Here is a 14,188-nt window from a genome sequence, read left to right as displayed (position 1 = left end):
TTTTCTGCGTCACACGGATCACATATACGTTGTCATAAAATACTGCCATTTATGGCCTCCATTAAAAATTTCCTTTAGTGTGTCAGTGAAGCAATTCAACGCAGTTTTGCTGTTCAAACTACTTACCTACAGGCGAGGTATTTAAAACCCTGTTTTCTCCATTACAGGGATCAGATATACGTTGTCAGAAAATACTGCCATTTATGGCCTCCATTAAAAATGTACTTTAGTGTGTCAGTGACGCAATTCACACCAGTTTGCTGTTCAAACTACTTACCTACAGGCCAGGTATTTAAAACTCTGTTTTCTGCGTCACACAGATCACATATACGTTGTCATAAAATACTGCCATTTCTGGCATCCATTAACAATTTCCTTTAGAGTGTCAGTGAAGCAATTCACACAAGTTTGCTGTTCAAACTACTTACCTACAGGCCAGGTATTTAAAACTCTCTTTTCTCTGTCACACGGATCACATATATGTTGTCAGAAAATACTGCCATTTCTGGCCTCCATTAAAAATTTACTTTAGTGTGTCAGTGAAGCAATTCACACCAGTTTACTGTTCAAACTACTTACCTACAGGCCAGGTATTTAAAACTCTATTTTCTCCATCACACGGATCACATATAAGTTCACTCCAAACTCAGTCATTTATAGTGAGCGTGGAAGATACTGTCCTCCACTTAAAATGGGCAAGGCACGTGGCAAGGGACGTGGAACTGGACGTGATGGTAATGGTGCATGCAGAGGCCGAGGACAAGGCCGTGGGCATGCCGAAATTATGCCACAGCAAACACTCACATCTTCTCGCCTGACCTTCCTGTCCCAATTTCTAGGGGACCGCCACACACCACTATTGAACCCAGAGCAGTGTCAAAAGGTTGTTGGTTGGATAGCAGATAATGCTTCCAGTCACTAATCCACCACCACCACCCTGTCTTCCAAACGGTCAAGTCTCAGTAGCCGTGAGTCTGGACCGCATATTCCTCACCCTGATCCTCCTTCCTCCCACCATGCCGAGTACCTAAAGACAACTTGAAGAGGGGCAAGAGGAGATTTCGTGTAGCGATGCCCAAATATTTGAGCAGCCACGGTCACACGAAGACGATGGTGGGAAAGTGTCACAAGAGGTGGACGATGATGAGACACAATTGCCAGAAAGTCAGGAGGAGGACCAGGGTGCGGAAGTGGAAGACGAGGTGGTGGATGATATAGTAACTGACCCAACCTGGCAGGAGAACATGAAGAGCGAGGAGAGCAGCACACACAGGGGGAGGGAGACAGAGCACCCCAATAGGCAGGAAGAAGCAGTGTGGTGGCCGCAGACAGAAGACAGACAACCGTTCCCCGTAACACCAACACGAAGGAAGTTGCCAGTACAACTATTAGGTCTTCTTGGGTCTGGTTGTTTTTTAAAGACTCTGCCAATAACCCCAAAAAGGCCATTTGCACCACCTACCAGGCCAGCATCAGCAGGGGTGGCAAAACGACCAGACTGACCACCACCAGCATGATCAGGCACATGGCAGCAAAGCACTCGACTTTGTGGGCCGAAACCCAGGGTCCAGGAATAGTGTCTGTGGGTGGCACCATTGCTTCTTCCGCTGTTGTGCATGCAAGAAAATCCCCTGTCCATGGTGTGTGCGAAGACGCCTCCTGCCCTGCACCTGTCGCTGCACACTCTCAAGCAGCAGCATCAGGAAGCATGTCCATGTCCTTGTCCCAGCGCAGTGTTCAGTTGTCCATACCCCAGTCCTTGGAATGCAAGTGCAAATATGCAGCCAACGCCCCACAGGCCAAACTACTAAATTCTCACATTTCACGACTTCTTGCGCTCGAAATGTTGCCTTTTAGGCTCGTGGAGATGGAAACATTCCGCAACCTGATGGCGGCGGCCATCCCTCGGTACTCGGTCCCCACTATTTTTCCCGGTGTGTCGTCCCCGCATTACACAAGCACGTGTCCCAAAACATTAGCCGTGCTCTTAGCAGCGCAGTTACCGGTAAAGTCCACCTAACCACGGACACATGGACAAGTGCTTGTGGGCAGGGATGGTACATCTCGATGATGGCACACTGGGTTAACATAGTGGAAGCCGGGACCCAGTCGGACCTTGGGACAGAACACGTCCTCCCGATGCCAAGGATCGCGGGCCCTAGGTCAATCAGGGTTGCCCCCATGGTCTACAGCTCCTGCACCTCATTCTCCTCAGCCTCCTCCTCCTCTTCAGCCTCCATCTCCGATATGACTACATCAGTCACAAGCTGGAAGCACTGCAGCACTGCCTCGGCCAAGCGGCAACAGGCTGTGCTGAAGCTAATATGCTTAGGTGACAAACCACACAATTCTGAAGAGTTGTGGACAGCGCTGAAAGAGCAGGCAGATCTGTGACTGCCCTTGCAGTGTTTCAGCAGTGTTTGCAGCTTCCGGCTCACAGACTGGTGTGTGATGTCCCCACGCGTTGGAACTCTACACTGCAAATGTTGGGAAGGAGTGAGCAGAAGAGGGCAGTTGTTGAGTACCAGCATCAACAAGGCCATCGGTATTCAGTTCAGACTCCACACATAAGACCTCAGGAGTGGACATGGATGTCAGACATATGTACCATCCTCCAAAACTTTGAGAACTACACCAAGATGGTGAGTGGTGATGACGCCATAATTAGCGTCACCATCCGGCTTCTCTGTCTTCTGAAATGCTCTCTGCTCACAATCAAAGAGGATGCATTGCAGGCGGAGCACAATGAAATGGAGCAAGGAACCATACAGGGTGATTACACACAGCCAAGCCTCATCTCTTCCCAACGTGGATTGGGTGACAATGAGGAAGAGGAGGAGGAGGAGGAAGGACAGGAGCTAGTTTCATGCACTATAGATGGTACTACATGCACAGCTGTCATACTGTCTGTTCAGCGTGGATGGCCAGAGGACAGAGAGGAGGAGGAAGAGAGCACGGTCAGTCATCCTCTTGGTGAGGACACGGAAGTCTTGCCTGTTAGTAGTCTGGCACGCATGGCTGAGTTTATGTTACGCTGCCTTTCCAATGACCCTCGCGTTCTCAAAATTTTGGGTGATAGTCATTATTGGTTGGTAACACTTCTAGACCCACGCTTCAAGGAGAACTTTATATCTCTTATTCCTGAGGCGGACAGGTCTACAAAAATGGGGCTGTACCAGAAGACCCTTGTTGAGGAACTATTAAAAAAATTCCCATCTGAAAACGCTGGCGGCAGAGGGCACACTTCGTTGGACAACCAAGGAGTACAGGTGAGAGAGACACAACTTCAATCCAGCAGAGGCAGGGAAACACTTTCAAAGTTCTGGGAGAGTTTTCTCAGCCTCTCCCATCGCACAGGCCCTGAGGCGTGGGGTACTCTCACAAGGAGTGCAATGTTTGGGAAGATGCTGAGAGAGTACCTTGCTGACCTTACCAACGTCCTCCGTGATTCCTATGTGCCTTGTAATTATTGGGTATCCAAGCTGGATACGTGAAATGAACTGGCTCTCTATGCCTTGGAGGTACTGGCCTGCCCTGCCGCCAGAGTTTTATCAGAGCGGGTTTTTAGTGCCGCTGGTGGAATTATAACTGATAAGCGCATCCGCCTGTCAACTGAAAATTCTGACAGGCTGACTCTTATAAAAATGAACAAGGGCTGGACTGGGCCACACTTCTCAACACCACCGAATGATAGCAGCATAACATAAACTCAAATCCAGTGTCTTTTCTTGGGAGGTGTATTTACATGCACCTTTTCACACCCACACATGGGTATACGCTTCCTGATTTTAGCTATTTGGTCCGTGATGCAACACTCACATCATTTTTTTAAAGGGTGTTTATAATGCCCGTAAAAAAAAAATTTTTATACAGTATGTTTGTATGTATGTAAATGTTTGTCAGCCCATACACTTAGTGCATGGGCATTACAAGTATAGGAGGCCCGCTCCTTTCTAATGGGAACATTTTTTTATGAGGCCCTCCTCCACGTCTCTTCCAAGGGTCATTGAAGTGCCTCCAAATTTTTGGCAGCCCTTGCATTCACTGCATAGGCCAAAACTATGGGAGACTCTCTCCTTTCTAATGGGAATTTGTCGTTACTGTGGCTCTGCTCTATGTGTCTTTAAATTCTTAGTGGGGTTTTTCCTAAAATTGGTCAGCCGTTGGACTCACTGCATACCCTATAACTGTATAGCAGACTCTCTACTTTCTAATGGGAACTTGTCGTACCTTGTTACTGTGGCCCTGCTCCATGTGTCTTTAAATTCTTAGTGAGGTTTTTCCTAAAATTGGTCAGCCATTGGTCTCACTGCATACCCTATAACTGTATAGCAGACTCTCTCCTTTCTAATGGGAATTTGTCGTTACTGTGGCCCTGCTCTATGTGTCTTTAATTTCTAAGTGGGGTTTTTCCTAAATTTGGTCAGCCGTTTGACTTACTGCATACCCTATAACTGTATTGCAGACTCTCTCCTTTCTAAATGGAATTTGTCGTTACTGTGGCCCTGCTCTATGTGTTTTTAAATTCTTAGTGGGGTTTTTCCTAAATTTTGGCAGCCCTTGCAGTCACAGCATGGGCATTTCCACTATAGGAGACCCGATCCTTTATAATGGGATCATTTTTTTTACTGAGACCCTCCTCTATGTCTCTTCAAAGGGGTACTGGGTTGCGTCCAAATTTTTGGCAGCCCTTGCAGTCACTGGATACTCAATAACAGTGTAGGAGACCCACTTGTTAATAATAAGAAGAACAAAGCATAGTCGGCTGATGGCTCTCTAACAATAGCGAGGGCCGACTGCTGGCCTTTTAAGAATAGTAAGGGCCGTCTGATGGCCCTATTAAAATAGGCTTTATGACTTTCAGAGTCCCTCCATTATCAATGAAACAGGATGTGTCTGATGATGTGTCACACACCACATTGCCAGATAAGGTTATAAAATGTTAAAATGACATTTCCCGGTGAATGCATTTGACTTAAAAAATAATGTAAAAAAAACTAAACAATAGGATCTTTCTTTAGTATAAAAAACAGCGTCACCAATTTAACCTTAATGTAATCACATTGTTCAGCTCATGCACCTACTCCTCGATCTCTGAAATGACCACATCAGTCACAACCTGAATGCACTGCAGCACTGCCTTGGCCAAGCGGGAATAGGCTGTGCTGAAGATAACATTCTTAATACTTAGGTGACAAACCGCCCAGCGCTGCAGAGTTGTTGAAAGCTGTAACACAGCAGCTTGATCAGTAGCTCTCACCGCTAAACATAAAAGCCAGGCATGGTCGTGTGTGACAATGGGCGGAACCTGGTGACGGAGAAATGACAGCTGGAGTAGATACGGTTTCCCTCTATGCCAGTCCTTTCACCGAGCTAAAGAATATGGCTGTGGTGAAATACAACTCCCACTGAGAAGCTGTTTCAGATTGAAAAACATTGTGCCCACCAGAGGATTTGATTCTGAGGACTCACCTTTCTCCCCCGCTCAAGAGCCCCATAGCAGCTGCAAAGTTAGCGCTATCATGAACTCTCCTGATGTAGAAGCTGGGGCACACCAGAGGATTCTCTGGTGGGACCGTCCAACCATGCTGAGAAGCAGTCCTGGCTAAGAAAAGTGTGTGGGAAGGTTCCTGGACACTATATGGCTGCTTTTTTACTGATGTGGAAACCCACGCAAACATGGGGAGAACATACAAAGTCCTTGCAGGTGTTGTCCTTGCTGGGATTTGAACCCAGGATCCCAGCGCTTCAAGGCTTCAGTGCTAACCACAGATCCAATGTGCTGCCGTTCACCCTCTAATATCTAACAGGCTGGAGAAACTTGCACCAACTGCCACTCTATCTTCAGCTCCTTTGTGAGAAAATAATGTATTTGGGCAGCCACTCAGTCTACCAAATAAAATTCCTGAGAAGGAAATTGGGGATGGCTTCGCTACTGTTACTGGGGGCAGTGCTAAAACCATGGCGTCGTACCATAGTTTACTGGAAATATTCCAGGCTGGTAGGAGGCAAGCAAATTTCTACAGAAAAGTACCAGCAGTAATGTTAGGGACCTGCGCTTGCAGAAGGCAGAGACAATGGAGAAGTAGTGATGGCTGGGGACCGAGTATGGACACGAGGCATGAGGCATGAGTTTGTGAAAAGCTTCCGCCTCCGCAAGCCTAAAAGGCCCCATTTCAAGTGCAAGCAGCTGCCCAGAAATCTGGAAGTTTAGTACTGCAGCCTGTGGGTGGGTGGGTGGCTACAGACTTGCGCTTGCATTCCAAGTAACAGAAAACTAAGCAGATGGTGGCCTCTATCATCATCATGGCCTCACCTTGGCATTATAAACTCTCCTGATGGAGAAGCCAGGGCCCACCGGAGGAGTCTCCGGTTTTCTGGTGGGTCCGTCCAACCCTGCCGAGAAGCAGCACTGGCTAAGAAAAGTGTGGGGGAAGGTTCCCAGACACTCTATGGCTGTTTTTTTTTTATGTGGATCGGACGTGCCTATGCATGTTATTTCTCAAACCGGATTGCAGATCAGGCCATTGCCCAACTCTGTAGTCATGAAATTAACTGCGCAAAGAAAGATGTTTGTAAGTCAAAGCACCTCCGAGAAGTGCGAATTGATGTTGGACGGGCTGCCATTGCTTCTGCAAAAGCTTCTTTAGAGGACTTCCTGGGAGAAATAACAACCAGAGTAGATACGGTTTCCCTCTATGCCAGTCAGTTCACCGAGTTAAAGAATATGGCTGTGGTGAAATACAACTCAGCAAAAAAAGCTGTGGACTGGCTCCGTACCGTCGCTGGCCACATTCACCTGTCCACGTGTTTGTAGTTAGGCGGTCCTTCTCAGTAAGTGCACTGGGGAGGGCACGGGTAATGTTGTGGTACCCGTGCTTGTGGAAGGCGGACACGACACCGGGAGAAACAGTGGTGGCTGGGGACCGAGTATGGACACCGGCTGCCGCCGGCATGAGATTATGAAAAGCTTCCGCCTCCACGAGCCTAAAAGGCCACATTTCAAGTGCAAGTTCTTGCCACTGGTCCATTTTACATGGTGACTCTGTTTTTATACTAAAGAAAGATCCTTCTGTTTTTTTTACGTTATTTTTTAAGTCAAATGCATTCACCGGGAAATGACATTTTAATATTTTACAACCTTATCTGGCAATGTGGTGTGTGACACATCATCCGACACATCCTGTTTCATTGATGATGGAGGGACTCGGAAAGACACATAGAGCAGGGTCACAGTAACGAGTACGACATGTTCCCATTAGAAAGGAGAGAGTCTGCTATACAGTTATAGGGTATGCAGTGAGTCCAACGGCTGTCCAAATTTAGAAAAACCCACAGTAAGAAATTAAAGACACATAGAGCAGGGCCACAGTAACGACAAATCCCCATTAGAAAGGAGAGAGTTTGCTATACAGTTATAGGGTATGCAGTGAGTCCAACGGCTAGCCAAATTTAGGAAATACCTCACTAAGAAATTAAAGACACATAGAGCAGGGCCACAGTAATGACAAATTCCCATTAGAAAGGAGAGAGTCTGCTATAAAGTTATAGGGTATGCAGTGAGTCCAATGGTTGACCAAATTTAGGAAAATCCCCACTAAGAAATTAAAGACACATAGAGCAGGGCCACAGTAACGACAAATTCCCGTTAGAAAGGAGAGAGTCTGCTATACAGCTATAGAGTATGCAGTGAGTCCAACGGCTGTCCAAATTTAGGAAAAACACCACTAAGAAATTAAAGACATATATAGCAGTGCCACAGTAACGACAAATTCCCATTAGAAAGGAGAGAGTCTGCTATACAGTTATAGGCTATGCAGTGAGTCCAACGGCTGATCAAATTTAGGAAAAACCCCACTAAGAAATTAAAGACACATAGAGCAGGGCCACAGTAATGACAAATTCCCATTAGAAAGGAGAGAGTCTGCTATACAGTTATAGGGTATGCAGTGAGTCCAATGGTTGACCAAATTTAGGAAAATCCCCACTAAGAAATTAAAGACACATAGAGCAGGGCCACAGTAACGACAAATTCCCGTTAGAAAGGAGAGAGTCTGCTATACAGCTATAGAGTATGCAGTGAGTCCAACGGCTGTCCAAATTTAGGAAAAACACCACTAAGAAATTAAAGACATATATAGCAGTGCCACAGTAACGACAAATTCCCATTAGAAAGGAGAGAGTCTGCTATACAGTTATAGGCTATGCAGTGAGTCCAACGGCTGACCAAATTTAGGAAAAACCCCACTAAGAAATTAAAGACACATAGAGCAGGGCCACAGTAACGACAAATTCCCATTAGAAAGGAGAGAGTATGCTATACAGTTATAGGGTATGCAGTGAGTCCAACGGCTGACCAAATTTAGGAAAAACACCACTAAGAAATTAAAGACACATAGAGCAGGGCCACAGTAATGACAAATTCCCATTAGAAAGGAGAGAGTCTGCTATACAGTTATAGGCTATGCAGTGAGTCCAACGGCTGACCAAAATTAGGAAAAACCCCACTAAGAAATTAAAGACACATAGAGCAGGCCACAGTAACGACAAATTCCCATTAGAAAGGAGAGAGTCTCCCATAGTGTTGGCCTATGCAGTGAATGCAAGGGCTGCCAAAAATTTGGAGGCACTTCAATGACCCTTGGAAGAGACGTGGAGGAGGGCCTCATAAAAAAATGTTCCCATTAGAAAGGAGCGGGCCTCCTATACTTGTAATGCCCATGCACTAATTGTATGGGCTGACAAACATTTACCCCTGGGGGGTATACATGAACATACTGTATAATTTTTTTTTTAAGGGCATCATAAACACCCTTTAAAAAAATTATGTGGGTGTTGCATCATGGACCATGGTCACCCTGGTGATATGGTGGGGGAGGATGAGGAGAAGGAGGAGGACAAGAGCAAATAGCCAAGATCAGGAAGCGTATACCCACGTCTGGGTGTGAAAAGGTGCAAGGGAATATATCTCCCAAGTAAAGACACTGGATTTGAGAATTATGTTACGCTGCTATCATTCGGTGGTGTTGAGAAGTCTGGCCCAATCCAGCCCTTGTTCATTTTAATAAGAGTCAGCCTGTCAGAATTTTCAGTTGACAAGCGGATGCGCTTATCAGTTATAATTCCACCAGCGCCACTAAAAACCCACTCTGATAAAACTCTGGCGGCAGAGCAGGCCAGGATCTCCAAGGTATAGATAGCCAGTTCATTCCACATATCTAGCTTGGATACCCAATAATTATAAGGCACAGAGGAATCATGGAGGACTTTGGTAAGGTCAGCAAGGTACTCCCTCAGCATCTTCTCAAACTTTGCACTCCTTGTGAGAGTACCCCGCGCCTCAGGGCCTGTGCGATGGGAGGGGCTGAGAAAACTCTCCCAGAACTTTGACAGTGTTCCCCTGCCTCTGCTGGATTGAAGTTGTGTCTGTCTCGCCTGTACTCCTTGTTTGTCCAACGAAGTGTGCCCTCTGCCACCAGTGTTTTCATATGGTAATTTTTTTAATAGTTCCTCAACAAGGGCCTTCTGATACAGCCCCATTTTTTGTAGACCTGTCTGCCTCAGGAATAAGAGATATAAAGTTCTCCTTGTAGCGTGGGTCTAGAAGTGTCACCAACCAGTAATGACTGTCACCCAAAATTTTGAGAACGCGAGGGTCATGGGAAAGGCAGCGTGACATAAACTCAGCCATGCGTGCCAGACTACTAACAGGCAAGACTTCTATGTTCTCACCAAGAGGATGACTGACCATGCTCTCCTCCTCCTTCTCTCTGTCCTCTGGCCATCCACGCTAAACAGACAGTATGACAGCTGTGCATGTAGTACCATCTATAGTGCATGAAACTAGCTCCTGTCCTTCCTCCTCCTCCTCCTCTTCCTCATTGTCACCCAATCCACATTGGGATGAGATGAGGCTTGGCTGTGTGCAATCACCCTGTATAGTTCCTTGCTCCATCTTATCATGCTCTGCCTGCAGTGCATCCTCTTTGATTGTGAGCAGAGAGCATTTCAGAAGTCAGAGAAGCGGGATGGTGACGCTTATTATGGCGTCATCGCCGCTCATCATCTTGATGAAGTCCTCAAAGTTTTGGAGGATGGTACATATGTCTGACATCCATGTCCACTCCTGAGGTCTTATGTGTGGAGTCTGAACTGAATACCGACGGCCTTGTTGATGCTGGTAGTCAACAACTGCCCTCTTCTGCTCACAAATCCTTCCCAATGAACTGCAGTGCAGGGTTCCAATGTGTGGGGACATCACACACCAGTCTGTGAGCCGGAAGCTGCAAACGCTGCTGAAACACTGCAAGGGCGGCGGAAGCTGTAGCTGACTTTCTAAAATGGGCACACAGGCAGTGTACTTTAACAAGCAGATCTGGCATCTCCGGGTAGGAGTTGCGAAACCGCTGAACCACAAGGTTAAGCACATGGGCCAGGCATGGTACATGTGTGAGCTCACCTCGCCTTAGAGCCCCCACCAGGTTCCAGCCATTGTCACACATGACCATGCTTGGCTGTAGGTTCAGCGATGTGAGCCACAGATCTGCTTGCTCTTTCAGAGCTGTCCACAACTCTTCAGCATTGTGCATTTTGTCACCTAAGCATATTAGCTTCAGCACAGCCTGTTGCCGCTTGGCCGAGGCAGTGCAGCAGTGCTTCCAGCTTGTGACTGATGTGGTCATTTCGGGGATGTAGGCTGACGAGGAGGAGGAGGCTGAGGAGGATGAGGTGCAGGAGCTGTAGACCGTGGGGGCAATCCCTGATTGACCTAGGGCCCGCAATCCTTGGCGTTGGGAGGACTTGTTCCGTCCCAAGGTCCGACTGGGTCCCAGCTTCCACTATGTTAACTCAGTGTGCAGTCAGCGAGATGTACCGTCCCTGCCCACAAGCAATTGTCCACGTGTCCGTGGTTAGGTGAACTTTCCCGGTAAATGCGTTGTTGGGGGCACAGCTAATGTTTTGGGACACGTGTTTGTGTATTGCGAGTATGGCACACCGGGAGAAATAGTGGCGGCTGGGGACCAAGTACCCAGGGACGGCCACCGCCATCAGGTTGCGGAATGCTTCCCTCTCCACGAGCCTATAAGGCAACATTTTGAGCGCAAGCAGTAGTGAAATGTGATAATTTAGTAGTGTGGTCTGTGGGACGTTGGCTGCATATTTGCGCTTGTGTTCCAAGGACTGGGGTATGGACAACTGAATGCTGCGTTGGGACAAGGACATGGACATGCTTCCTGATGCTGCTACTTGAGAGTGCGCAATGACAGGTGCAGGGCAGGAGGCAACTACGCATGCACCACGGACAGGGGATTGGCTTGCATGCACAACAGCGGAAGAAGCAATGGTGCCACCTGAAGACACTGTTCCTGGACCCTGGGGTTCAGCCCACAAAGTTGGGTGCTTTGCTGCCATGTGCCTGATCTTGCTGGTGGTGGTCAGGCTGGTAATTTTTCCACCCCTGCTGATGCTGGCCTGGCAGGTGGTGCAAATGGCCTTTTTGGGGCTATCGGCAGAGTTTTTAAAAAACAACCAGACTCGGGAAGGCCCAACAGTTGTAATGGCAACTTCCTTTGTGTTGGTGTTACGGAGAACGGTTGCCTGCCTTCTGTCTGCGGCCACCACACTGCTTCTTCCTGCCTGTTGGGGTGCTCTGCCTCCCTCCCCCTGTGTGTGCTGCTGTCCTCGCTCTGCATGTCCTCCTGCCAGATTGGGTCAGTTACTATATCATCCACCACCTCGTCTTCCACTTCCGCACCCTGGTCCTCCTCCTGACTTTCTGGCAATTGTTTCTCATCATCGTCCACCTCTTGTGACACTTTCCCACCATCGCCTTCATGTGACCGTGGCTGCTTAAATATTTGGGCATCGCTACACGCGATCTCCTCTTGCCCCGCTTCAAGTGGACCGAGCGAGAGGCCCAAATCTATAAATGGAAAAGTGAACAGCTCTTCAGAGTGTCCAAGTGTGGGATCAGTTGTCTCCGGGCACTCAGCATGGTGGGAGGAAGGAGGATCAGGGTGAGGACTATGCGGTCCAGACTCACGGTTACTGAGACTTGACCATGTGGAAGACACTGCTCTGGGTACAATAGTGGTGTGCTGCGTTCCCCTAGGAATTGGGACAGGAAGGTCGGGCGAGAAGATGTGGGTGTTTCTTGTGGCACAATTTCAGCTTGCCCACGGCCTCGGCCTCATCCTCTGCATGCACCATGACCATCACATCCAGTTTCCTGTCCCTTGCCACGTGACTTGCCCATTTTAAATGGAGGATAGTATCTTCCACGCTCACTACAAATGACTGAGTTTGGAGCAAACTTATATGTGATCCATGTGACGGAGAAAACAGAGTTTTAAATACCTGGCCTCTAGGTAAGTAGTTTGAACAGCAAACTGCAGTGAATTGCTTCACTGACACACTAAAGGAAATTTTTAATGTAGGCCAGAAATGGCAGTATTTTCTGACAACATATATGTGATCCGTGTGACGGAGAAAACAGAGTTTTAAATACCTGGCCTGTAGTTAAGTAGTTTGAACAGAAAACTGGTGTGAATTGCTTCACTGACACACTAAAGGAAATTTTTAATGGAGGCCATAAATGGCAGTATTTTCTGACAACGTATATCTGATCCATGTGACGGAGAAAACAGAGTTTTAAATACCTGGCCTGTAAGTAAATAGTTTGAACAGCAATCTGGTGTGAATTGCTTCACTGACACACTGAAAGAAATTTTTCATGGTGGCCAGAAATGGCAGTATTTTCTGACAACGTATATGTGATCCCTGTGACGGAGAAAACAGGGTTTTAGATACCTGGCCTGTAGTTAACTAGTTTGAGCAGCAAACTGGTGTCAAAAATGTCACTGACACAGTGAAAAAAAATTGGAATGGAGGCCAAAAACGGCAGTATTTTCTGAAAACGTATATGTGATACATGTGACGGAGAAAACACGGTTTTCAATAGCTGGATTTCTAGCGCTGTAATATGGAAAGGACCTGGCTGTATTCTGCAGTGCCATCAAGCAAATGGCGCAGAAAAACGGTGTTCTCTGGATTGCTTTTTAAGCAAATAATGAGGATTAAGATCCAAAAAAAAAGTATTCCTGGCCCCTGAGACCTGGTCCTTTGTATAGAAATATCTAACAGCAGCAGAAGGCAGAATTGGAATGAAGCCTCTTGTGCTATATGCACTGCAGTCTGCTATATACACTGCCTGCCTATATACACTGCCTGCCTGATATCTCTGCAGATGGATTAGTCCTCAAAAGGACTGTTTGTTAAGATAGATATGTTTTTCTCCCTACACAAGCAAATCTCTCCCTAGCTCAGCAGCACCTCTCCCTACTCTGCCTGATTCCGGAGTGACTGTGACGAGCACAGCGGCGCCAGGTCTGATATAGACCTGATGACGCTGTGCGGCCATCCAATCACTGTAATGCCACAACCACCATGGCTGCGGCATTACAATGTGTGGCAGGCAATCCCTGCATGTTGATTCGTGCTTTAAAGAGCGCCAAACATGCAGGGAGGGTACCCGAGCTCCCGCCGAGCAACCCCGGAAATACTCAGCAAGCGCCGAGCATCTAGAGTAGCGAGATGCTCGGGCGAGCACTGAGCAGTAGCGAGCATGCTCGCTCATCACTACTTTTAGGGCTTTGTATATATACATATATATGTATATACCGTCATTGCCGAAAATGTTCTAGAAATTGAAGTATTTCACCCAGAAAATTATTTAAATTATACATGTTTTGTCATACACATGTTTATTTCCTTTGTGTGTACTGGACATACAGACATAATTGTTGGCACCTATCCAAAATTGTGAATAAAAAACTTTATTTCAAGCATATGATGCTTGTTGAAACTCACCTGTGGCAAGTAACAGGTGTGGGCAATATGAAAATCACGCTTGAAACAAGATAAAAAAAGGGAGAAGTTGACTCAATCTTTACATTTAAAATATCCTAGGCAGGAAAAGCAGAGTGGAAAGAAAGGGAGAGCGCTACCTAAGCGCAGTAAACGTGATATAAGTCAATGAAAGAATAAAAATTCTATGCACATCTGAGGAGGTTGTGCGAGATAGGCACAACACTAGAAGTAGCTTTCAAATACTAATGATCCCTCGTGCGGCATCTGGCTCATCTGATAACCATGGCAGTATGCTTTCCTAGCCCAGAAGCTACTCCAC

This window comes from Phyllobates terribilis, unplaced genomic scaffold (assembly GCF_046119375.1).
Source record: "Phyllobates terribilis strain yellow unplaced genomic scaffold, ASM4611937v1 Scaffold_1__5_contigs__length_1240528914, whole genome shotgun sequence".
NCBI lineage: Eukaryota > Metazoa > Chordata > Amphibia > Anura > Dendrobatidae > Phyllobates > Phyllobates terribilis.
This window is presented reverse-complemented; position numbering follows the sequence as displayed.